General features: G+C 38.3%; 2 pseudogenes; one reads left to right on the top strand and one right to left on the bottom strand.

Moving 5' to 3' along the window:
- Nucleotides 1-11507: 11507 nt before the first annotated feature.
- Nucleotides 11508-17230, bottom strand: LOC121746063 (annotated as a pseudogene).
- A 3527-nt stretch (nucleotides 17231-20757) lies between these two features.
- Nucleotides 20758-21467, top strand: LOC121744148 (annotated as a pseudogene).
- The last annotated feature ends 4012 nt before the right edge of the window (nucleotides 21468-25479 follow it).

Below are 25479 nucleotides of genomic sequence, written 5' to 3'. Positions count from 1 at the left end.
TGCTTGTGTCAGTAAGATTTGCCTGCTTTCTCTCTTCCTCACTATTGACATTCCAAGGATCCTTCTTGCAGGCCCCGGATCCTTCATCTCAAAAGCAACCTTGAGATCAGATTTTACTTTCCTTATTTCTTCCAAATCAGCTCCTGCCAAGAGCATGTCATCTACATATAATAGTAGATATGCAACCACAGCTCCACCTGCTCTCTTTATGTAAACACACTCATCATATGCTGATCTTGTGAAGCCATTTTTCATCACATGATTATTGAATTTCATGTGCCACTGTCGGCTTGCTTGTTTCAGTCCATAGATACTCCTCTGCAGCAGACATACTTTCTTCTCATCTCCTGCTTTTACAAAACCCTTTGGTTGGGCCATGTATATTGTTTCCTTCAAATCACCATGCAAAAATGTTGTTTTGACATCTAATTGATCAAGCTCCCAGTCCTTTCTTGCAACAATAGCCAACAACACCCTTATTGATGTGTGCTTCACCACAGGAGAGAAAACCTCTTCATAATCAATGCCATACTCTTGGGTGAACCCTCTAGCCACTAATCTGGCTTTATATCTCACCTTATCCCCATCAGCACCTTCTATCTTCTTCTTGAAGACCCATTTACAGCTCACTACCCTCCTTCCATTTGGTTTCTCAACTAATACCCAAAGTGCTATTTTTGAGCAGTGAGTCAATCTCTTCCACCATTGCTTGCATTCAACTCTCCCACTCTTTACTTTGCATAGCCTCTTCATATGAACCAGGCTCTGAGTACTCCACTTCTTCTGCCACCATTAAACAGAAAAATAGGAATTCAGCATCAGAGTACTTAGTTGAAGGTTTGATAGTTCTCCTGACTCTATCCCTAGCCAACTTCCAGCTTCTTCCAGTGGATGGGGTGGACTGATGTGAAATCTACTGTGGAGATTGTGGAATACCAGTGGCTTCATCATGAATACCAGTAATTTCATCATCTTGGCTATGATCATTTTTACCATGCTCCACCTCAATTTCTGGAAGGACTACATGCTCGGTTTCAGAAACATCAGATTTCCTTTTAAAAGGTAGATCATGCTCCCAAAAGATAACATCTCTATTAATGACAACGTTGCCATTTCCAGGTTCTACACACCATAACATGTACCCCTTTACTCCTGGCTGGTATCCTATCATGATGCATTTAAGAGCCCGAGCCTCTAACTTCCCTTGCTTGATGTGTGCAAAGGCTCTACAACCTAATTTCCTTAGGCTTTCATAGTTTCTATGTCTCCCAAACCACCTCACATCTGGAATATCTCCATCTATACTTGATGAGGGGCACATATTCAACAGCTTCACTGCAGTAGAGGCTGCCTCAGCCCAGAATTTCTTCTCCAATCCGGCTGCCAGCAACATTTATCTTACTCTCTCAAGAATGGTGCGGTTGGCTCTCTCGGCCACTCCATTCTGCTGTGGATTCATGGGCACGGTCCTGTGTCTCTTGATGCCCTTAGCTTTACAGAATGCATCAAAGTCCCCAGACACATACTCTAAGCCATTGTCAGTCCTCAAACAGCCAAGCTTCATTCCCTTCTCAGCTTCAACTTCAATGCACCAGTCTCTGAATTTGGCCAAGGCTTCTGACTTTTCTTTCAATATGTAGATCCAAATTTTCCTTGAAAAGTCATCTATGATGCTCATATAATATCTGCCTCCTCCAATGGACTTCACTTGAGCTGGCCCCCATAAATCACTATGGGCATAATCTAAAGGTTTTGTTGAGGTATGCACTACCTTTGGATAGGGCAGCTTCTTGGCCTTGCCCAACACACACTCTTCACACTCTGTAGAACCACTTCCAGAATCCCTACATTGCACAAAACCCCTCTTGATCAGCTCCTTTGATGCCAAATATCTAGGCTATCAGACACTGCAACATGAGCTTCATTCTGATCCTTCACCATGACAGTAGCATTCATGTAATACAAACTGCCCTTTCTCTTGGCTTTTATAAGCACCTTCCCATCTTTGCTTACTGTCATTCCCTCATTCTCAGACACCACTCTGCACCCTCTACCCTCAAGAGACCCCAGAGACACCAAATTCCTTTTAACATCCGAAATAAACCTGACAGAACTCAAGATAATCATTCGGCCATTCCCAGCCTTCAGCCTTATTGTCCCTATGCCCGTTACTTCACAAATTTGGTTATTCCCAAGAATCACAGAGCCAGCTATCTCCTTCAAATCATCGAACCAGTGAAGATTGGGGGTCATATGAAAGCTGCACCCGGAGTCCATGATCCAAGAACCATTCTCCACTTGCTCCATAACATTCAAAGCCACTGGAGCTTCATCATCAACCACTTCCTGAGTGGTATTCACAGCTTTACCTCTCAACTCCGCCTGTTTCTTTTTCCAACCATGGCAATCCTTCTTCAAATGACCGGGTTTCTTGCACCAATGGCAAGAACGAGTCTCTTTCTGATCAGTTGGTGGTGCAGGCTTATAGGGCTCATTAAACTTCTTGAATGGCTTCTTCCCCTTGAACTTCTTGACATTCAAACTCTCCGAGATAGAATCAGCAGGTCTTCCATCTCCATTCTGCAGTTCCTTAGACCTCAAGGCCGATTGCACTTCAAGAAGTGTGATAGTCCTTTCTCGGCCATAAAGAATTGCATCTCATAGCTGATCATAACTTTTAGGAAGCGCATTCAATAGTAATATAGCCTTATCCTCATCACCAATAGAAACATCAATATTCTCAAGATCGTCCACATTCTTATTGAAATCCTCTAGCTGCTCTAAAATTGATCTTCCATCCACAAATTTGTATGAATATAAGCGTTGCTTCATAAGCAATCTATCTGCTAGGGATTTTGTAAGGTATAAATCTTCAAGTTTTGCCATAATACCTGCCGCTGTAGTTTCTCTGGATATCTCTCTCAAAACCTTATCTCCGAGGCATAGTACGATCGTGCTGAATGCCTTTGCTTCGATCTCATCATCTTTCGCAGCAGATTTCGCATCTGAGGCCGCCTCTGCCTCCTTCCCCTCCTTCGCCTCTTTCGTCAAGGCCGAAGACAATCCTTGCTGCGTAAGTAGACCACGGATCTTCATCCTCCACAAGGCAAAATCATTCTTGCCCGTGAACTTTTCAGCTTCAAATCTTGATGCCATTTTCGCGTCGCGGATCCGATTCCAACAGAAACAATATCGACTGACTTCTCACTCAATCGGCAACTTCTCTTCCCACAGACGGCGCCAATTGTTAGAATCAATAGCAAGAATTCGAAGAAGATGAAGAAGATTTGAGAAACGAGAAACTCTTATTATCTGCAGATCAATTTTGGGAATACAATCGTGAGCTAACTGCAGCTCAAACAAACTAAACAAACTACTTATACATGTATTCAAACATAACGGCTATCTATGAACCAACGGCTGAGATTAAAAGCTCCCAACTAATCCCAATCGGATGGCTACTGAACACTGCCGTATTAATGAGCTCGATTAAGCTCTAGACTTATCCCAGCTTTGATATTGATCCATCACAAGCTACAAGTTTTAACCATATTTATTTCCCTGCATTGTGTTAACTTATCATACTTAAAAGAAGCTGCAATTATTCAACAATCTCATCTACATGAAAATAAGAAAAAGAATAGCAAGAAGATACAAATAAAGGGCAAGTCATCGGATGAAATTCCTTCATTCCAGTTGAAGCAGCACATTCGATGAGCTATGAAGATTTTTCCGTTACAAACAGCTCATCATCTTCCTATTATTTATTGTACTCTCTGCTAGGATTATAGGATGCATTCCAGACTCTTCCTTTGCACCTATATAATGTTCTTACTTGCTTACAATGACGGACCCGACCCCACCGGAGTCCGTCGAGAGCTGCCGGAATCTTCATTTCATGGACCTTCGACCCCACGCAGCCCTGCCTTGACCCTGTGCCAGGGCACTCGAATCAATTGTCCTTGTTTATGGCCTTGTTTTAACTCCATGGGCTTATTTCATGAAATAGGCTAGGTTACTTACTACTACTATTATTAATATTAGATAATTATGTTTATAATTTCTATTTCAACGATAATTCAATTCTAATTTATTGATTTTAAAAAATAGTTGATAACTCGTCACGTGATTATTTTATAAAAATATTTAAATACAAATTTTAAAAATAACTATTTAAATCCAAAGATAAAAGTAAAACTATTTATTTTTTACAACCTCTATTCGGCATTAGGAGTCCATTTTGACAATTTGTCTGGTTTTATTTTACTTTTACTATAAATAGAAAATAAATTTTATATTCTATTAATTTATTTTATTATAAAAATAATATACTCCATAAAGGTGTGATTTAGTATTTTGAAATTTGGGTTGAGCTGGGGATTTGGGATTCCGTAAATGAGTTTTTTAAATATTCTAAATCATTGTATTCATTTTGCGGAAATCTATTTTAAGGCATCAATTTATTTTATAAGTTTCTTCTTATTTTGTTAATTACTAGTTGTATAATTTTATAAAATTTCTGTAGATACAAAATAATATATTATATTTTCTTATCATAATTTATTATATAAAAATATTTAATATTATTATTTTAAAAAACAGTTTTTTAAATATTATATAAATATTAATTTTTACTCTGTTCGACCCCACGGGCTTTGTATTCTGCGTCCGTTATTGCTTGCTTATGTCAAAATGTGAAATACAACATATACTTTTGGAAAGCTTTTCTTCTTCTTTATCATGGCTTTTCTATAATTTCTTTCACATTGTACATATATCACACAAAGACAACATCTGATTCTCAACAGAAAAAAACTTCATATTTTGGAATAATCCTTTTATATGTAATGACATTAATTCATCCATTCAAATCAATTTCAACCATAACTATTTTCGTGCATTGCAAGACAAAATCTGATTCTCAAAAACAAAATCATATATCTATTGGAATCCTTTTATGTGTAATGACTTTAAATCATCTATTTAAATTGGTTTTATCCTATTCTAGCATCTACTAAATAAAAAGTAAAAGAACAGTTATGTTGATACATGATAGGATTCGAACCCAAGTCTCTCACAACGAGTATCCTAACCAACTAGACTACAACGTAACAGAATTGTGTCATGATTCCTACTGTGTCTTATGCGATACTTTATATGGAGTAGCATTTAACACTGTAGAATTATTTTTATCTGAGAGATTAAAAAATATTAGTAAAATATATTTTCCATGTGAATCCTTGATAGATGTTTTGGTAATTTCTAGTACCTATTTGGTTTGGTAGATAATATTATACTGAGATAAATATGAGATAAGTTGCATTTTGATTTGCATAAGATTAGATTAGTACTACTATTTAGATTTTATTTTGTTGTTTGGTTGGCAATTAAGATTATGTCTAATATTATCTTATCAATTAATATATACAAAATGATTAATTGATTGATAAAATTAAATTATTAGAAATGCAAGCTGTGTAATTATTGTCCACCACCTTTTAATTAATCAATCAATTAATTCGTCTATAAGATGTTAATTAGCTAAATAATTATGTCTAATATTATTTTAACAATTAATATCTATAAAATGATTAATTGATTGATAAAATCAATTTATTAGAAATGCAAGCTGTTTACTTATTGCCCACCACATTTTAATTAATCAATCAATTAGTTTGTCTATCACATGTTAATCAGTTAAATAATTAACATTGCTTCTCCCTCCACCACCGTATGTTCATCCCTTCTTTCTTTCTTGTTTACAGTAAATAATGACCATAAATTTAAAGATCACGCCATAGAATGACTTGAATTTGAAATATTCGGCATGATGCATTACCACTCTACTATTTGGTCAACCCATCGGGCTCTCACTCCCTCGATTTGGCGTCTGCTGCCACCGCTGCAAATCCGTCGCGCTTCCCTCAGCCCACACAGACAATGGTTGTAGACTTGAGCAGAGGAGGATGAGAGAGGAGCGAGATGGAGATAAAGCTTGACTTAACCCGAATTAGATAGTAAATGTTATGTGCTCAATTCTACCAAACAAACTAATCCATGTCTTCAATCTTTGCCTCTCCATCCATGATTAACAAAAGTAAAAGAATTTTGTTATTCCTCAAATTTTCATACAAACCAAGGTACTCAACCTTAGAGAATTTGAATAATACACACATCACACATGTCTAAATCCAATAAAGAGAAGGTGAAGAATAAATTAAAGACAAGACACGAGAAGCTGCTGTCATTGCTCTGGAGAAGGAGAGAATCTCTATACATAAAAATGAATCTTTGAAACAAGTTAAATGTGCATGAATCGATCGACAAGCGGACGAAGGCCCAGAAAAACAGAATAGTAAGCGGCTTGGGTTGTGTTGGGTTGCGATGCCGCTGATCTCACACACGTAATCGAGAAAATAAAGCACGCAAACGATATAACGTGGTTCGGTGATAAACCACCTACGTCCACGGAGAAGATGACCGGAATCTTATTGATGAACTCTTTACAATTACAATGAACTCACACTCACACTCTACCGCTCACAACCGCTCGCTATCTTGAGAATTAATCTCTCTGGGTGTGTGTGTATATGGTGTAATTCTGCTACTTCACTACTGAGCTCTATCGAGCTATTTATACAAGATGCAATCAAGAAATAAAATCCAACTAACTCTATTTCCCAAAGTTAGTTATAACCGCTACTCGGCTCAAAACCGAACTCCCTTCTCGGCTCAAAACCGAACTCCCTTCTCGGCTCAAAAACCGAACTCCCTTTCTCGGCTAGCTCAAAGCCGAGCTTCATTTCTTGATCTCTTCTTTGAGCTGCAGAGGCTCCACCACTCGATCAAATCAGTAGTTTGAATGGACACACTTTCACAAATCTCCACCTTGTCCTTGCAAAACTCCATCAATATCTAGATTCCCTTCTCAATCCTGTTCCATACTTCAACATTCCACAATTTCCACCAACTTCAAGCAATGCTTGAACTTCAAAGTTGGCAGTGACTTGGTTAACATGTCTGAGGCATTTTCTTCAGTGGGAACCTTCACCACATTGATCTTCCCACTCTGAATTTCGTCTCTGATGAAGTGCCTCCTTACATCGATATGTTTAGATCTCTCATGGAACATTTGGTGCTTGGCTAAGCATATGGCTGAATTGCTGTCACAATTAATCATTACTGCTCCCAGCTCTATCCCCAGATCTTGTAAGATTCCTTGTAGCCATTTTCCCTCCTTTGCGGCCTCTGTTAGTGCAATATATTCTGCCTCAGTTGTGGACAATGCGACCACCGGTTGTAGATTCGACTTCCAACTAATGGCTGTACCAAACAAAGTGAATATGTAGCCGCTTTGGGACTTCCTATTATCCAAGTTGGCCGCATAATCAGAATCACAGTAGCCTACCAGAATCTCATCTTTCTCAGACCATGCTTTTCCACCAAATCTCAAACCAATCATAACAGATCCTCCCAAATATTTCAAGATCCATTTCAGAGCCATCCAGTGTTCTCTACCCGGATCAGCCATGTACCTGCTAGCCACGCTTATAGCATGAGCCACATCCGGCCTTGTACATATCATCAAGTACATTATGCTTCCCACTATATTCGCATATGGTATCGCACTCATTTCCCTTCTGATTTCATCGGTTTTAGGCGCCTGTTCTTTGCTCAACTTAAAATGGCCTGCTAATGGAGTAGAGACTGCCTTTGCATTTGTCACCTGATATTTCCTTATCACTTTCTTGATGTACTCAGCTTGCACAAGCCTCAGTTCCTTCTTCTTCCTATTTCTGACAATGTCCATGCCTAGGATTCGTTTTGCCTCCCCAAGATCCTTCATCTCAAACTTTTGTTTAAGCTCATCTTTTACAATCTGCAATTCACTCAAGCTTGATCCAGCTAGTAGAATATCATCTACATACAGTAACAGGTAGGCTATTATCAAATCTCCACTTCTCTTGACATATACACAGCTATCAAAGCTGGATCTCTCAAACTCCATCAGCTCCATTTGCTCATGGAACTTCTTGTTCCACTGCCTACTGCTCTGCTTGAGCCCGTATAGGCTTTTCTTAAGTAAGCAAACCTTCTTTTCTTCTCCAGGCCTTTCAAAACCCTTAGGCTGCATCATATAGATCGTCTTCTCTAGATCCCCATGTAAAAAAGCTGTTTTTACATCGAGTTGATGCAGCTCCCAATCAAAATGAGCTGTCAAGGCCAATAAGATCCGAATGGAGGTGTGTTTTACCACTGGAGAGAACACCTCAGTGTAGTCAATACCTTCTACTTGTGTGAATCCTCTAGCTACCAACCTTGCCTTAAAACGTATGCTTTCAACTTCCCCAACTTCAACCTTCTTCTTAAATAGCCACTTGCAACTTATGAGTTTCTGAGTCCCTGGGTCATTCACCAAAATCCAAGTCCCATTTCTCAACAAGGACTCTATTTCTTCTTCCATGGCTCTGATCCACTTCTGACTTTCCTTGCAATTTATGGCTTCTTCATAGGTTGAAGGCTCTGAGAACATGAGCACCTCTGCTACACAAAGAGCAAAGAAGCTCATATCATAATCTGAAAACCTGCTGGGCAAGTCTGCATTCCTCCTTGGATTTCTTCTGTTTCCTTGATTTGATGGATCTCCACCTCTTGTGTTTTCATCTGACTGAGAACTGGAAGCTCCACCTTCTTCTTGGTGTTCAGAGATTTCAACATCCTCATCAGCATCAGACCAAGCAGATTTCTCATCAAACTCAAACTCTTGTATGCTAGAGCTACTGTCACCACCAGGGGGTGCTCTACTTTTCTTGAATGGCATTTCTCCTTCATCGAACACTACATCTCTACTCACAATGATATTCTGACCCCCTTCATCCATATTCCATAACCTATACCCCTTCACTCCATCTTGGTATCCCAACATCACACATTTTCTTGCTCTTGGTTCCAACTTATTCTGCTTGATATGTGCATAAGCCGCACACCCAAAAATCTTCAAGCCTGAGTAGTCTCCCAAAGTTCCATACCATCTCTGATCAGGAGTCTCATTAGAAATTGATGAAGAGGGGCATTTGTTAATCAGATCAGCTGCAGTAGAAACAGCCTCTGCCCAAAATTTCTTTGGCATTCCAGAGTAGAACAACATGCATCTCACTCTTTCTAGCAACGTCCTGTTCATCCTCTCTGCCAGCCCGTTCTGTTGAGGGTTCCTTGGCACGGTCCTATGCCTTCTTATCCCTTTCATTTTACAGAAGCTATCAAACTCAGTAGATAAGAACTCCATCCCATTATCAGTTCTTAAGTACTTCAGCACTGACCCTCTCTCATTTTCATATCTAGTATGCCATTCTCTAAACCTCTCAAATGCTTGAGACTTCTCTTTGAGGATGTAAACCCATACCTTTCTTGAATAGTCATCTATAATAGATATGAAATACTTACCTCCACCTATGGATTCTGCTGGAGAAGGCCCCCATAAGTCACTGTGAGCATATACAAAGGGAGCTGTTGTAGTGTGCTTTCCACCAGAGAATGGTAGCCTTTTTGCCTTTCCAAGAATACAAGACTCACATTTGTTGAGCCTCTCTGATGTCCCCAGCCTCATTACACCCAGCTTAGCAAGCTCCTTGATGCCTTTTTCCCCCACATGCCCAAGTCTAGCATGCCACAGATCCAGGCTCTCTGACTGAGTAACATTTGCTGCATTGATCACGGTTTCACCCACCAAGTAATACAGGCTATTCTTTCTTTTGGCCTCCATGACTATTCTGGGACCCTTTGTCACCCTGAGCACTCCGTTACTGGACTCAAACCTGTAGCCCTTGGACTCCAGCAGCCCTAAAGAAATCAAGTTTCTCTTGATCTGAGGTATGAACCTCACTTCTGTGAGAGTTTTTACACTACCATCACTCACCTTCAGCTTGATTTCTCCAATCCCTCTAACATCACATGTCTGATCATTCCCCAACATTACTGATCCTGTGTGTGCTGTCAACTTTTGAAACCAGGATCTGTGGGAGCATATATGAAAGGAGCAACCCGAGTCCATGATCCAACATTCTTCAATTCTTGCCCCTGAGAGTATATTCAAGGCCTCATTGGCCTCCACTTCCTGAGCAAGATCTGCAGTATTTGAACCTGCATTGATCGCTTGTTCTTGCTTCCTTTTCCAAGCAAAACATGCCTTCTTCAAGTGACCCGGCTTTCTGCAATAGTAGCAGCTTCTAGTCTCCCTCTCTCCCTCAGCCTTATCTTTGTTTTGTTTCTTCTTGTTGAAAACTTTCTTGTTCTGACCCTTCTTCAAGAAAAGACTCTCAGCCACTGGATCATTTTGTCTAGTAGAAGTGGAATAATCATTCTTCTGCGATTCCTTCATTTTCAGAGCAGAATGAATTTCTTCATATGTAACCTTGGACTCTCTTCCAAGTAACACCGCATCCTTGAAGTGTTCAAAACTCTTAGGAAGCGAATTCAGCAGCATCAAGGCTTTATCTTCATCCTTGATCATTTCATCGATATTTTCCAAATCATCTACACACTTACCAAATTCTTCAAGTTGCTCTGTAATTCCTCTCGCATCTGAGAATCTGAATGCAAGGAGCTTCTGCTTCAGGTGTAAACGATTTGTAGTGGACTTGGTCATGTACAATGACTCAAGTTTTGTCCATACTCCCGCAGCTGTCTCCTCTTTGGAGACTTCCCTCAGAACCCTATCTGACAAATTCAAGATTAGGGTGCTGTAGGCTCTATACTGCATATCCTGAAGCTTTCCTTTCTCTTTTTCATCGACCTCCGCTTCTTTCTCGGCATCGACTTCATTCTTCAAGATATTCCATAGGCCCTGCTGCATCAAGATGGCCTTTATCTTCAACCTCCACAGCCCAAAGTCATTTTTCCCGGTGAACTTCTCCACCTCAAACTTAGCTGTAGACATTTCTCAAACAGACGGTGGGCAATCGCCAAGATCAGCTCAAGTACCGGAATTCTTGGACCCTAACTATCCCAGAAAGCAATCAAGAACTCCTTTGGGAAATTCCCACAGACGGCGCCACCTGTTGGGTTGCGATGCCGCTGATCTCACACACGTAATCGAGAAAATAAAGCACGCAAACGATATAACGTGGTTCGGTGATAAACCACCTACGTCCACGGAGAAGATGACCGGAATCTTATTGATGAACTCTTTACAATTACAATGAACTCACACTCACACTCTACCGCTCACAACCGCTCGCTATCTTGAGAATTAATCTCTCTGGGTGTGTGTGTGTATATGGTGTAATTCTGCTACTTCACTACTGAGCTCTATCGAGCTATTTATACAAGATGCAATCAAGAAATAAAATCCAACTAACTCTATTTCCCAAAGTTAGTTATAACCGCTACTCGGCTCAAAACCGAACTCCCTTCTCGGCTCAAAACCGAACTCCCTTCTCGGCTCAAAAACCGAACTCCCTTTCTCGGCTAGCTCAAAGCCGAGCTTCATTTCTTGATCTCTTCTTTGAGCTGCAGAGGCTCCACCACTCGATCAAATCAGTAGTTTGCATGGACACACTTTCACAGGTTGGGTGTACGGAATCCCAGAAGAGATACTTTGAATTGTCCAAGCAAACTGGAGAGAAGTTATTACACAACACCGAAAATTCAATTATTCCGCTTCCGCAGCAACCCATGTTCACATTCTCAAATCCTGCAATTTTTCAAATTCAATATCATATAGTTCTGTAATAAAATTAATCAGAGCACCTGATTGCTATTGGGAAGAGATTGTTACCGAATTGTTGGGGGTTTCTGACCATGCGATCTACGGGATTAAATATATCGACATAAACGATAGTGGCGGCGGGAATCTGCTTTTGTAGAGCCGCCAATTTGATTTGCAGCAAGGTATTATAACGGCGCGACGGCGGAGAGGCGCTGGATGCAGCCGCGGTGAGTAAGTGCGTTGTCCGAATTAAGCGTGATGACAGCTGGCACGCATCCTATTGGTGGCAATCCCACAAAGGCAATCTTCCTTGCCCCCAAACCCAATAGCCCCTGCACCCACCAACCATTTAATTCAACCAATTTCAATTTTTGTTGCTCAATAATCGTAATTATACTTCAATAGCATTAAGATTTTTAGCTATATATTGTCACGAAAACGTCCATCAACAACTGCAAGTATCAACATTTCTTTACTACACAATTTTTTAGTTTAATTTTGTGATAAACTGTATATTAAATTTTACAAATACTTGTATTATTTTTACTATGCTGTCAGGTTAATTAAAATATTTAATTAAGAATATATGGTAGGTTGCCCGACTGTTTTAAGAGAAGACGGCTCATTTTGGAAAATATATTTTAGGGTTAATTGTAGTTTTATCTCAATTTTTAAAAAATGTATCCTAATATTTTGAAAGTATCAATTTTATATCTAATCTTTTAAAATATTACTATTAAATACTCGATATTACACAATTAAATTTCGGAGTCAGATGGTTGACTTTTTTTTAAGAAAAACAAATGCTAAGGCACAAAATGATGAGCTACAAAAAGGCAAGTCAAAAGATAGACAGCAAATTGTGAATATTTTGGACTGTAGTCAGATGGTTGACTTAACATCTTATAAGTAATTGCTCTTGCAAAAAAAGCTAAAAATTATGTATTGAGCATATGTGACATGTGATTTTTTAATATTTTAGATGAGAATTTACTCATAAACATCTTAATGACTTTACAATTTGGTGTGAAATAGTGCTATTTAATTTGGCGATAGATTTGATACTGAAGTATTATTGTACAGAATACGTATGAAGTGTATATATTTTAGAAACACTGAAATAAATTTAAAACTATAAAAAATTGGAATATAAATAGTTCTTAACCGTATATTTATTTGACTGGCTATAAACGATCTCTTTTCCTTATCCAGAATGCATAGACTATAGAGTGCCGTATTTCCACAACAAATATAAAAAAATGTATCGTGTCGTATATATAGTGCCTGTTCGGTTCCCAAGACAACTCATATCTTCTTCTATAATCTTACGTTAATCCAATGTTCGGTTCCATTTTTCCCCAAAACTCAGCCCGAGACAATTCAATCTTTGCCCGTCTCAACGGTCATTTTTCTACACTTATCCCGCGACAAGTCGTCTGACCCCAACCCCTGCTACAAAATTTATCTCAGACATCTTCTCTCTGACTTCACCCAACTACTCCTTCGCCATCGTGCGCTACCCCCTCAGTGGCGCTGATTCTCTCTGATTTTATGTGTGTGTGTGATATCAATGTTGTGTGCAAGTACCATTTTTTGTTTGTACGTCGCCTATTACTCTGTATGTGCGTATAGATGGTTTCAAGTTTTCAACATCGATTTGTGCCTTTGTGGTGTGGGTGCATTAATAATTAAGCAATTAAACAACCAATAAATTACTGTTGTTGTTTTTCACTTTTTCCAACAACAAATTATGCAATTAAATGAAATTAAATACTGTATGTTTGGGGAATGGTGTTGGAGGAGGTGGTGAAAATTAAATAAAATTAAATAAGTAGTAATGCTTGTGGTATAATTATGCTTTATGTTCTGTATTTGTATTAATCCTAATTCCTAATATATGAAATAAAAATAATTTAAAATTAAATAGTTTTAATTTTATTTTAATTAATTATGCATTTTAATTATTTTGAATATTTTTTGAAGAATAGATAAATGTAGTTAATCTTGTTTGCCAAACATCATACAAAATTATCCAAGATATAATCTTGTAAAGCAAAGATAAAATTTAGTAATACTAATTTAATCCAAGACATAGTCTCTTCAAGCAAACATCAATATAAAATTTAGTAATACTAATTTAGTCTAAGCCCATCTTATCTTATCATATATTGAATCTCATTATTATTTTATCTTTTCAATCGAACGCCACCACAATGTCACATAAGTACATCATATTTAAAACCTCATCTCATGAAGCGGTTGAAACCTTTTATTGAATCTGTTTATGTTTCCACATTCCACATATAGTTAGTATTTAACATTTATTTATTTTTCTATTCATTCTTTTCCCCTTCTCTAATTTATTAGACCATCCACTATGCGTCCCGCACCGGGCTCGCGTTTCGTCCCTGAGGGACGGGTCCTTCGCGGGACCCGTTGCAACGATCATCCCGTCCCGAGCCCGCGCCCGTCTCGTCCCGTAGCCCGTAGACGCGAGACACGGGACGCGCCGTCCCGCCACGCGCCCGATGCTTGTGTGACGCCCACTCGCTGACCCGCGAGTGGGCGTCATCACGGATGACGCAATAATTCATTTTTTTAATTCGAATTTAAATTAAAAAAAATTAATTTTCAAACGATAATATTACCGTTAATTTTTATTTTCCTTTTTTAATTTTTTTACTCTATAAATAATCCTATTTCATACTCATTTCAAACACAAACACACATCTATTCCTCTCAAATCCTCTCTATCACTCCAATTTTCATCTTAAATCAACTCAAACAAATGGATCCTTTTGAGCAAATACGTCAATTAATGGAATAATCACTTGAAGAAGATCGACGACGAGAGGCGGAGGAAGCCGCGCCACCCCCACGACGCTCCCGGAAGTACATCAATCGGAATCGAGAAGAAGCCGCCGCACGGTTAGTATGCGACTACTTCTGCGATAACCCGATTTGGGGAGATACCTACTTCCGTCGTCGTTTCCGCATGAGTAAACTGCTATTTCTTCACATAGCGAATACTTTGGCGGCCCGGGAAGAGTTCTTCCGAGAGGGGTTCGACGCGGTTGGCCGTCCCAGCCACACGACGCTGCAGAAATGTACTGTAACCATCCGTCAGCTTGCGACTGGACAAACGACCAACATATTTGACGAATACCTCCACATCGGAGACACCACTGGGCGCATGTGCTTGCTCAACTACTGCAGAGGCGTCCAGACAGTCTTCAGTGACGAATTTCTCCGGAGGCCAAGCACGGACGATTGTCAGTACCTCCTCAACCTGCACGAACAAGTGCACGGATTCCCCGAGATGCTTGGCAGTGTCGAATGCATGCACTGGCAATGGAAGAATTGCCCGGTGGCTTGGAGGGGGTCCTACACGAGCGGCCACAAAGGTACCCACCCAACCGTTGTACTCGAGGTCGTTGCTGACTACCGGCTTTGGATCTGGCACGCGTACTTCTGGGTCCCTGGCTCGAACAATGACGTAAACGTGCTCCACCAGTCCGACCTCTTTACCGAAGTTTTGGATGGTAAAGCGCCGGCCATCAACTTCGTCGCCAACAACCGGCTGTATAAAATGGGGTACTATCTCGCCGACGGCATCTACCCGAAGTGGTCGACCTTCGTGAAGACGTGCAGCAGGCTGCGAACCCAAAGCAGGCTCTTTTTGCGCAGAAGCAGGAGGCTGCGCGCAAGGATGTGGAGAGGGCATTCGGGGTTCTCCAAGCGTGCTTCAACATCATCAAAGCCCCAGCTCGTTCGTGGTTCATGGAGAGCATGGTCGACATCATGTATACGTGCATAATCTTGCACAACATGATTGTCCGAGACAAAGGACCCGATGCGGGAAATTGGTTCGACCCCGAATCCCCCAGAAGTTCAACCGCAAGTAGTCCGCCGCGAAGTGGAGCGCATCCGTCTATACAAGAACGGTTGGCTATTCGGGCAAGGACACGCGACTCTAACGCCCACACCCAACTCCAAGAGGATCTAATTGAGCACATTTGGGAAAACTTTGGCGGAGAAGATTAAATTATGTCATTTTTATTTTTTTAGAATTTTAATTATGTCTATTTTTTTAAGTTTAAGTTGTAATGTTGTTTTAATTTTAATGAATTGTGTTTGTTTAAATTGAATTGGGTTGGAAAAAAAATATAAAATGAATTGAATGAATAGTAATTAAGGCACGGAATAAGGGACGATTAAGGGACGGAGCGTTGCAGGTTCCGTCCCTTAGTTAAGGGATGGAGGAAAAAGGGACAGTGGGGCCCTCAAATAGTGGTCAAATAGTAGTTAAGGGACGGTATAGAGACAACGTAGTGGATGGGCTTATGATCATCAAATATGGTTTTCAAGCTAACACGTTCCCTTAAAAAAAAACCATATTCTACTTAATATGGCCCACCTCATAAATATGGAAATTATGATGGATGAACAGTCCAACGGATAGTACACACTCTTTATTCAAGCAAAGCTGTCATCGGCAGCACTTATGATAAAATTTTTGTTATACTAGTTATTAACTCATATAGAATAATATAGCACTACTCCATATAAGAAATTGAATGAATGATAGTAGCATTTGTTTCTGCTGCAGTGAAGGAGAAAGTATAGTATAGCGTACCTGAATGAGTTGTTGGCCTTGCTGTAATAAGAATTCCTGATAGGCAGAAATATTGTAGGTTTTGCTTCGAATTTTGGTTGGCCCATAGTAATTAACCATAAAATCGTTAGTCCCCGCACTAATTAGAAAAAAAGCACTACTTATCAGCCTTCTAGTTTTCTCGTTTCCAATCTCCACCTCCATTCTTGATTTGTACTCTTTGAAATATTTTAGTTGCTTTTGTATAGGAATCACCACCTGCATTTTCACAAATCCACCATACTCAAAACTATATAATAGTAGTAGTAGTAGTACATGTCACATGTGTGTGTGAGAGAGATAGAGATTAAAGGGAGATAGAGACATTGATTTGGGCAGTAAGGGGGTCGAAGCCAGTGCCGGCAGAAGCAAAACAAACTCCGGTCTTGCGGTCTTCGACGGTGAGCGTGGGGTCTAAGTAGGGTGGTATCATGTCTTTGATCCCAGCATAAGAAGCTGCACTTTCACAAATATAGCATCAAATGGACTTGTAGTTTCTATATATTATTTTAAACAACTTACTATTGGTCGGAGAATCTTACCAGCTGTTAAGTCGTCTATGTTATGAATGAAAAATGTAGGATATATTACTTACACAAATAGTCAGTGACGAGCTTGCCGTTAGTAAACCTTCCGGTGGCAATGTGGTCGGGAAGATCCTTGCCGTAGGGCGGGAAGTTGCTCCGACTAATAGTTGGAATGTAGTTGTTGTTGCCAGAATCAACTGTAGAGTCACCGAACACAAAAAATGCAGAGGTTGTAGTGTTAATCCTCCTCGTTTCTGCAGTTTGCTGCGTGAAAACGACTAGAACCACTAAATGAACAAGGAATAGCACGGAAACTGTTAGGAATGAACCGGAGAGAGACATGATTGGAAAAAGAATCTAAACTGTTTTTGCCGGATTCAGGAAACCACTACTTCTATCTATGTATATATATAGCCCTCTTTACTAAATAACTTTTACCAATAGTAATATACTCCGGTTATTTTGGCTACTATCAATCATGCGACGTAGACATGCACAAACCGAACCGAACCGCCGGTTCACAAACCGGAACCCGCACAACGGTTTCAAACCGGAACCAGCGGTTTTAGAACCGTGTGCATGCCTAATGCGGCGTGCTCGTATGTATTCTTTAGTTATAAATAAATAAGGTAATTGAGTGTACAAGTTCTGTACATTCCGCGATCCCAGAGAAGATGACCTCTTCTAATTAGGATGAGACTGAATTTTATATACTTTTACGTAAGAAATATAAGCAAAAAGAGTAAAACTTGTTGGAAGTTTTCAAGTGCGATTCAACATCAATTTTATTAATTATGCCTATTCCGATTTGATTGCTAACGATTCGTTGAAATATTGGGCAAAAAGTTACAAATTAAACATATATATAATTGCTCCCATCCAATCGCTCAAAATTTGCAAGGGCATTTCCATCATTTTTTTATTTGATTATTTTATTTTATTTTATTTTATTGCTTCAGAAAGCCTCTTATTGCATTGAAGCGTTTTGTGATTTACAATTTCTTGCTATGCAATTCAGACCTCATTTCGACTACCAAATTGGAGAGGGCACGAATTGAAGTATAATACTAGTACTAGTTATTATTCAAAACAACTTCATTTTGATAGATTTAATCATCACTTGAGATATAATTTTATCACATAAAATTTTATCTGGCTAAAATGCCAAACCGTGGAAAACTAGTTACGTACAAGATTGACTTTCAATATTTTTTGGCGACTTTTTATGATTTTAAAAATTGGAGATAGTAAATACCTTCGACTCTAATTTTTATTTATAATTTTATCGAGTAATAGTTCTTCAATTAAACGAACGAAGGAAGGTCCACAGTCGTTGAAATAACTACACACCATTAGAAATAAAATTTAAAAATCACAGAGAAATGGTCCCATTTCATTTAAATGCAACGGCTATACTTTATGTTCAACATCCATCCATTTTTTGTAGTACATAATTTCTACCTACGTTTGTTTCTATTATTATTTTGGAAATACTATTTTCTTAAAATCTCTTCCTAGCTCCAGAATATTCATCGTTTTATCTTTCGATTTTATCATTCTTTCCTATCTAAGTTCAGGCTCGAAACGGTGAATTATTCTCAATATTTTATTAATATAGTGCAAGAACATATGGTATATTTAATTTTCAATCATAAATTCATAATGTATGTTTCTTCTATCCAAATGTAGAGATAAATACGACAGCAGAAAACAGCTGGAATGCTTACCATTTATGTGATTTTATTTTGTTCTTGAAAAAGGCCGATTAGTTTTATCGGCTAATAAAATTAAAGCAACTGCCCGCTGTCGAGGGATTGTTTATTTTATGTCTTCATCTCCAAGTTGAACTAATTATATTATGTATAATACCATAATATCTTGTTTATTATCAAATACGCAGATCTATATAAATTAAAAGTGTGCAAATATTAATAAGTGGGACTTTGCTCATCTCTCAGATTGCGTATCTAATTTTAATACTTTTATCAAACCACGAATTACATACTATAGATATAAAATTGATATATTAATATAATAGTAGGTCTTATTCATGCTACTAATTAAACAAGCCAATATTTTAGATTCACGATTTAAAACCTAGGATTTCTTCTATTAGGACTATATTTATTTTTTAAAGAATGAGTTTGAGATGTTTAGGCAAGATTAAACTAACATAACTCAAAATTAAGATTATGAATTAAAATCCGTTGAAAGTTAAACACGATTTCTTGGCGTGAACATGACCCAAATCACTTGAGTCTTGACCGTCTGTTAAATATTAAACTTATCGCCGCAATTGCGTAGGATTTTTAGATTTTGCTTCGAAATAAATATGATTATCACATTTCTAAAATATGTCATGTTATGTATAATATCATAATATCTTGTTACCAAAATACGCATATATATCTTTACAAATTAAAATGTCATATTTATTAAAATAATTCTATCTCTCGAGTTATCTACCTATCAAACATGGCCTTAAGCTGATAAAACTTGAGTATTAGATACTGATCATGTTGGTTATAAGTTTTTGTGACTTTTCAAAATGTACAAAAAACTTGCGTCAAATAATCCGCTGGGCGCTGGTTATATTCAATCCAAACTCATAAGTATTAAATAATAGTACTACTCTAATGATTAACTAGCAAATTCGTGATATTAATTACTAATAATTAAAAAATGTCAGACAAGACTCTACTTTGAAATTTAAGACTACTATCTATAAACGTGTGATCTCTATTTAAATATCCACCAAGTTCTACATGTATCAGAAAGCTTAAGTTCAAAGTGATGCCATGCTTGCAAATTGTAAATCAGTAAACCTTCCAGTTTCCACACTGCCGCATCCCTTGCATTTTTCATTAACTTTTTATGTAGCAGGTTTCAACTTTAATATATTTGATTCAATATTTTGATTTTTACATACACGCTAGCTTGTTTATATTTGAATAGGGAGTGGTTCCAATTAGATTTTTTTTAAATGACAACTTTGAGGACTAAAAATCATATTAGATCTTTGATATATTAATATCAGTTGTTATTAGCTAATCGAGATAACCCGAATGTTTAAGGTTAAAATGCATAATTTTCAAGTCAATAAAATTCTAGCTTGATTAGTCCGCTGACCCAAAAGTCGATGTGCTACCTCGATTGACATGCGAATCGTATTTAAACTCTGCATGTATCTCTATAATATGGTATGTTTAGGAGAATGGGTGTATAATAGCCTTCCCAAATGCCTATTGCAATTCAAGAAATCAAGACACAAGACTGGTCGGTTCACATGTTATATATAGGTGCAAAGATGTGTAGCGATCAGAATTTTACATCGGTCAGCAGTTTTATACTGTATTATTACTGTAAGTGTGAACACGGGCATATGCATGTATATTCGTGAATTGACTTTTGACATTTCTCGTAGCTACTTTTTCCACATCACACAATCTATAATCTTAACATATAAGCAAATGCATCTTCCAGTTAATTGTTAGCTAATAAAAATCAAGCAGCAGCACGTCACCCCGTGCACCTTTTCCAATTTATGGCCGCATTTACACATTACAAAACATCCTATATATATGAAAAATACATCAAAACATTGCTTCTTCACCAAACAATCCTCCTAAATGATTACTATACATCGAATGTTCCAAGTAATTAATCACACGCAGACTTGTCTTACTAAATTATCTAAAACTTCATCCACCGCAGAATCATCCTTGAAATTTGCTTCTAATAACTTGCAACACAAGTTTCTTACTCTTTCCGAGATGGATAAAACTCATATATATATATATATATATATATATATATATATATATATATATATATATAAATATATATAACCACAGCTGTTATATAAAAAATTATCATAATATTTTTGAAATCATAGATTAATTAAACTATGGGAGCGGAGAGCGAATCATCTGAAGCAATTCTCGAGAATGTGTGGGCGAATTTCATGGCGAAGAAAGGTGAAGACGACGACGTATCAACCTCAAAGGCGTGGGAAGGTTTGCCTAGCCTTGAAAGAGATGGATCGATGCAGATGTTGGAGAGGCTTCCGAGTTTAGGCAGATGGATATCGATGGGAGCCGAAGCGTGGGAGCAGTTTCTGCAAGAAATCATTCCATTTCCATCCGCCGAAGAACTGAACGGCTGCGAAGACGGAGGCCACGAGGAAGCATTACAGAGGAGTGAGGCGGCGGCCGTGGGGAAAGTACGCGGCGGAGATAAGGGATTCGACGAGGAAAGGGGCGAGGGTTTGGCTGGGGACGTTTGAGACGGCGGAGGAAGCGGCGCTGGCGTATGATAAGGCGGCATTGCGGATTAGAGGTCCCAAAACTCGTCTCAATTTCCCTCTCGAGACTGTGAAAAGGGAAGCGCCTGATGAACAAGGGTTGCTTGTGTTGGAACAGCCTTTGCACAAGAGATCAAGAGGGGTTCATCATGGTCATGTTTTAGAATTAGAGGATCTTGGGAATGACTATTTGGAGAGTCTGCTCTGCTCACAATCACAATATTTGTATTCTATACATCATTAATTCAATTGCAACATGCATAGAATTCGTTACTACTGTGTTTTCTGGTAGCTTCTATTCATTCATGTACATACAATAGTAACTTGTTAATTTGGTCTATAACTATTTGTTTTGGATTTTTCAATATATAGTCGTCGTAATTCCACAAAATAAGTGAAATTTTACCGAATTTATATCCATGTTCATGTGGTGTTATTAAGTGCACTTAGACGGAGTATAATATATTGTTTATTTGTTTTGGAATGTACATAATTTACTAGTACATCATGTTTCCATAAGTATGTAGTACTCCTTTTTATATTATACTATGAATTGATACATAAGAGTTGAGTAATTAAAAACCCACGAATCACCGCTCTATTTTCCAATTACAGTACTACTATTTCTTAATTTCTTCCATTGCATCATCCAACTTTCCAGAAAAAAAAACGTACTAAATCAAAACATTTGAGGGCTTATTATCATCCCTCGTATTCAGTGATGGAAAATCATTAAAAATACTATAGTACTATAAGAAAATACAAAATGTCTGATTGCTCACCAAAACGTTGCAAAGTATCGGTTCCATAATGTTCTACATGTCAGTCATTAAATGCAATATTTGAATAGGATTTTAAATTGTAGTAATTGATATTTATTATAAATCGAATTTAAACAAGTACAAGCCCAAATAATAAATAATAAAATCCTAACATTGATGATTTTTTTTATTAAAAATCCCCGGATATGACGATTTTTAATAAAAGAAACTACAATTCCACAATGACTATGAAATAATCATATCCTGGGATTTATGCACACGTCAAAATATGGGCTTGGTTTCTATATGGGCCGGCTTCAGAGCTGAGGAATCTCAACAATGCACTTCTATGGGAAGCGGGTGGCAAACAATCATCCAAATTTGAGGTATCATTCATCATCGAATTCACGAAGTCTTAACATAGTGGATTTCAATTTGAAAAATCTAAGAAATGAGATATTCAATAGTGATAGTGATACGTTTATTATTATTATTATTATTATTATTATTATTATTATTATTATTATTATTATTATTATTATTATTTAGTTAGTTAATTATAGATTTGCATATATTTTTCATATCTTTTGTCTTGTTCATTAAGTTAGTATCCACTATTATAAATAGTGGACATTGTTCTTTAATTCAATCATTCAAGAAATATCAATTATCCTTCTATTTTACTTTCTCTTACTCTCTTTCCTTCTCTCTTTCATTTCAAACGTGCAAAACACACAAAACCCTAATTTTGACGCCGGATTGATCGACGAGCAAAAGCTCCCGCGACGTTCGACGCAAAATCAACGAGTTAAGGAACTTCATCCTTAATAATTGGTGCTTTCATTGAGAGCTCTTCCTCTGAATCGTTGTCTATATGTCATACGGCTACACCAGATATCAACTCCGGCAGGCAGATTACCACCCATGGCAGCCCGTACCTCAACCCCTGCTCCATCCGATCAGAGCGTTAGATCAACAACCATCATATCCATATCCACAGGATGGGAGACTCCACCCACAACACCATCCCTACCAAGTCCGTCAACCCACTTCCTGGGACCCGCCATGGCTGCGCCAGGAAACTGCATATCAACAACCATCGTCCTACGAGACAGATTTGTACTCGCCACCACCGCCCTCTTGTTGGGACCCGCCAAGGTTGTGCACGCAGCAGGGATACTTTCAGCCTTATCAACCGCCTCAGCAGCTACACCACACCGCGCTCAGACAACCCACTAGTTGGGATCCACCTGCCTACTGGGAGACAACGGGACAACGCCCCTTTCACGAGGTCTCGGCATACAATCATACGCTGCCCCCCAACCATAACTCAGGATGGAATCAGCCCGCGCCGCAGCCACCACCACGGCACATCTGACTCTCGCACAACTTCAACAATTGTTGGAAGCGTGCTACAGGATGGAGTCTCTCCTTGTTGCAGCCGACCGACGCATCGACAACATGCTTCCTCTCGAGCTGCCTGAACCTGCGCAGCCCTACGGCTCCCAAATTTTCGGGTTTGGGGACCTCATTTAGCACCTTCCTCCATCAGGAAATAGCAAGGCTTCGCCGGGGCCGTCGGGTTTAGTCCCCTACGACTCATTGGCTCCGCCGCAACAGTCGAGTACAACACCACCACCATTTGCGCTGCTTCCCGATACCGCCCTCGAACCGCCGCCGCCGCCGCCAAAATTTCTTCCTTGGCAAGTGGAATATCGCTCGTTGGCTTATGCTCTGTCCAATACTTCAGTTGAGAATGTTTTGGAGTGCAATAAGAAAGAGATTGTGATTCTTGACTGTGATCGAGTCGAGGAAGGATTTGATGATTCTTCGGAGAAGATTCTACATTCTTCTTCTCGTTTTGGTGGAGTTGAAAAAGTTGAGAAGATAGAGAAGTCCAGTCCGAATTCCGCATGTAAAGAGAAACCGGTTCACGGTTGCATCGAGATTCAGTGCGCGCGACAATTGAATGCTTCTCGATTCAAGATTCCCCAAGTCCAGATTGGTTTGGGTAGTTCCATTATGGACAACGCATCGCTGAAATTATTGAGTGATTAATCTCATGTTGGTGATATTACAAGTATTAATCATCGATCAACTTTCCTCGACGCCGATGCCCGGTTGATTCCTCCGCAAAATGACACTCTATGCTTGAGCATTCATGGACGCATTGATGCAGGGAGACGCTCAATTATTCGGTGTATGTTTGACCCAGGAGGATTCTTCGACACTCATCGTTGCTTCATGGTGCCCACCTTGAGGACAAGGTGGATTTCAACCATGGGGGAGTTGATACGCTTATTATTATTATTATTATTATTATTATTATTATTATTATTATTATTATTATTATTATTATTTAGTTAGTTAATTATAGATTTGCATATCTTTTTCATATCTTTTGTCTTGCTCATTAAGTTAGTATCCACTATTATAAATAGTGGACATTGTTCTTTAGTTCAATCATTCAAGAAATATCAATTATCCTTCTATTTTACTTTCTCTTACTCTCTTTCCTTTCAAACGTGCAAAACGCACAAAACCCTAATTTTGACGCCGGATTGATCGATGGGCAAAAGCTCCCCCGACGTTCGATGCAAAATCAACAAGTTAAGGAACTTCATCCTTAACCGATAGCGTAGAAGATGGCGACTGTTTTTTCATCATTAGAGTATGAACCAAATTTACCGCTGGAAGAAGAAGACGCGTTGCATCCACAGCGCGCCAACGCAGATTTCGATTATTTATTTATTTTATTTTTATTAAGTTTTTGTTTTATGTTTCTTTTTGTTGTTTTTAGTTCTCTTTTTTTTCGACCATCGAAAATATATTATAGTGATTTAGTGGTAGACATGCAAGTCCTTTTTTTATTTTTATATTTTTAAAAACACAAACGATTATATTTCCAATAACCTCTATAAGTTCCTTCACCAATCTCATTTCTAACTAAAATTCTTACATCCTTCTTCATTTGTAGTATAAAGTAGACTAATGACGTGTGAGGTTCACAAAATAGTGATAATATTATATGAAAGAAAATATTATCTTTAATTTATTGAGAGTATATTTATTAGAAAATAGGAAATATAAAATGATTAAGTAAGCTAGAATGCGGGATAAAATAAATTAATCTAACAATGACATAAGGTGTGACAAAAGAATTGATATATTAAATTTTTATTGTATGAAGTGATCTATTAAAGTAGATGACTTATTGAAATGAGATAGACAGGCTTGATAGATCACAATTAATAATTCTTACATTTTTGTTAAGAAATGATTATGATGGCATATTAGTTATAGAGTAAGCAACCCTCTCCCTTTGATCACCTTCTCTCTTTTGTTATTTGTTTTTTCTCCATCGCTTGTTCATCACTTAATCAACCAACTCTCACCACTAATTCCCTTGCACCCAATCGTCTCTATCCTTAAACTCAAAGATAGCCATAATTATCCACTAACAAATCATCATACATTTCGTTCTCAATTTGTAATCTCAGATCAAACCGACTGTGATATATAAACAA

The sequence above is a fragment of the Salvia splendens genome, chromosome 8, assembly GCF_004379255.2.
Source record: "Salvia splendens isolate huo1 chromosome 8, SspV2, whole genome shotgun sequence".
NCBI lineage: Eukaryota > Viridiplantae > Streptophyta > Magnoliopsida > Lamiales > Lamiaceae > Salvia > Salvia splendens.
Note: the sequence above shows the minus strand (reverse complement) of the source record. Positions and strands in the feature narration are given on the sequence as shown.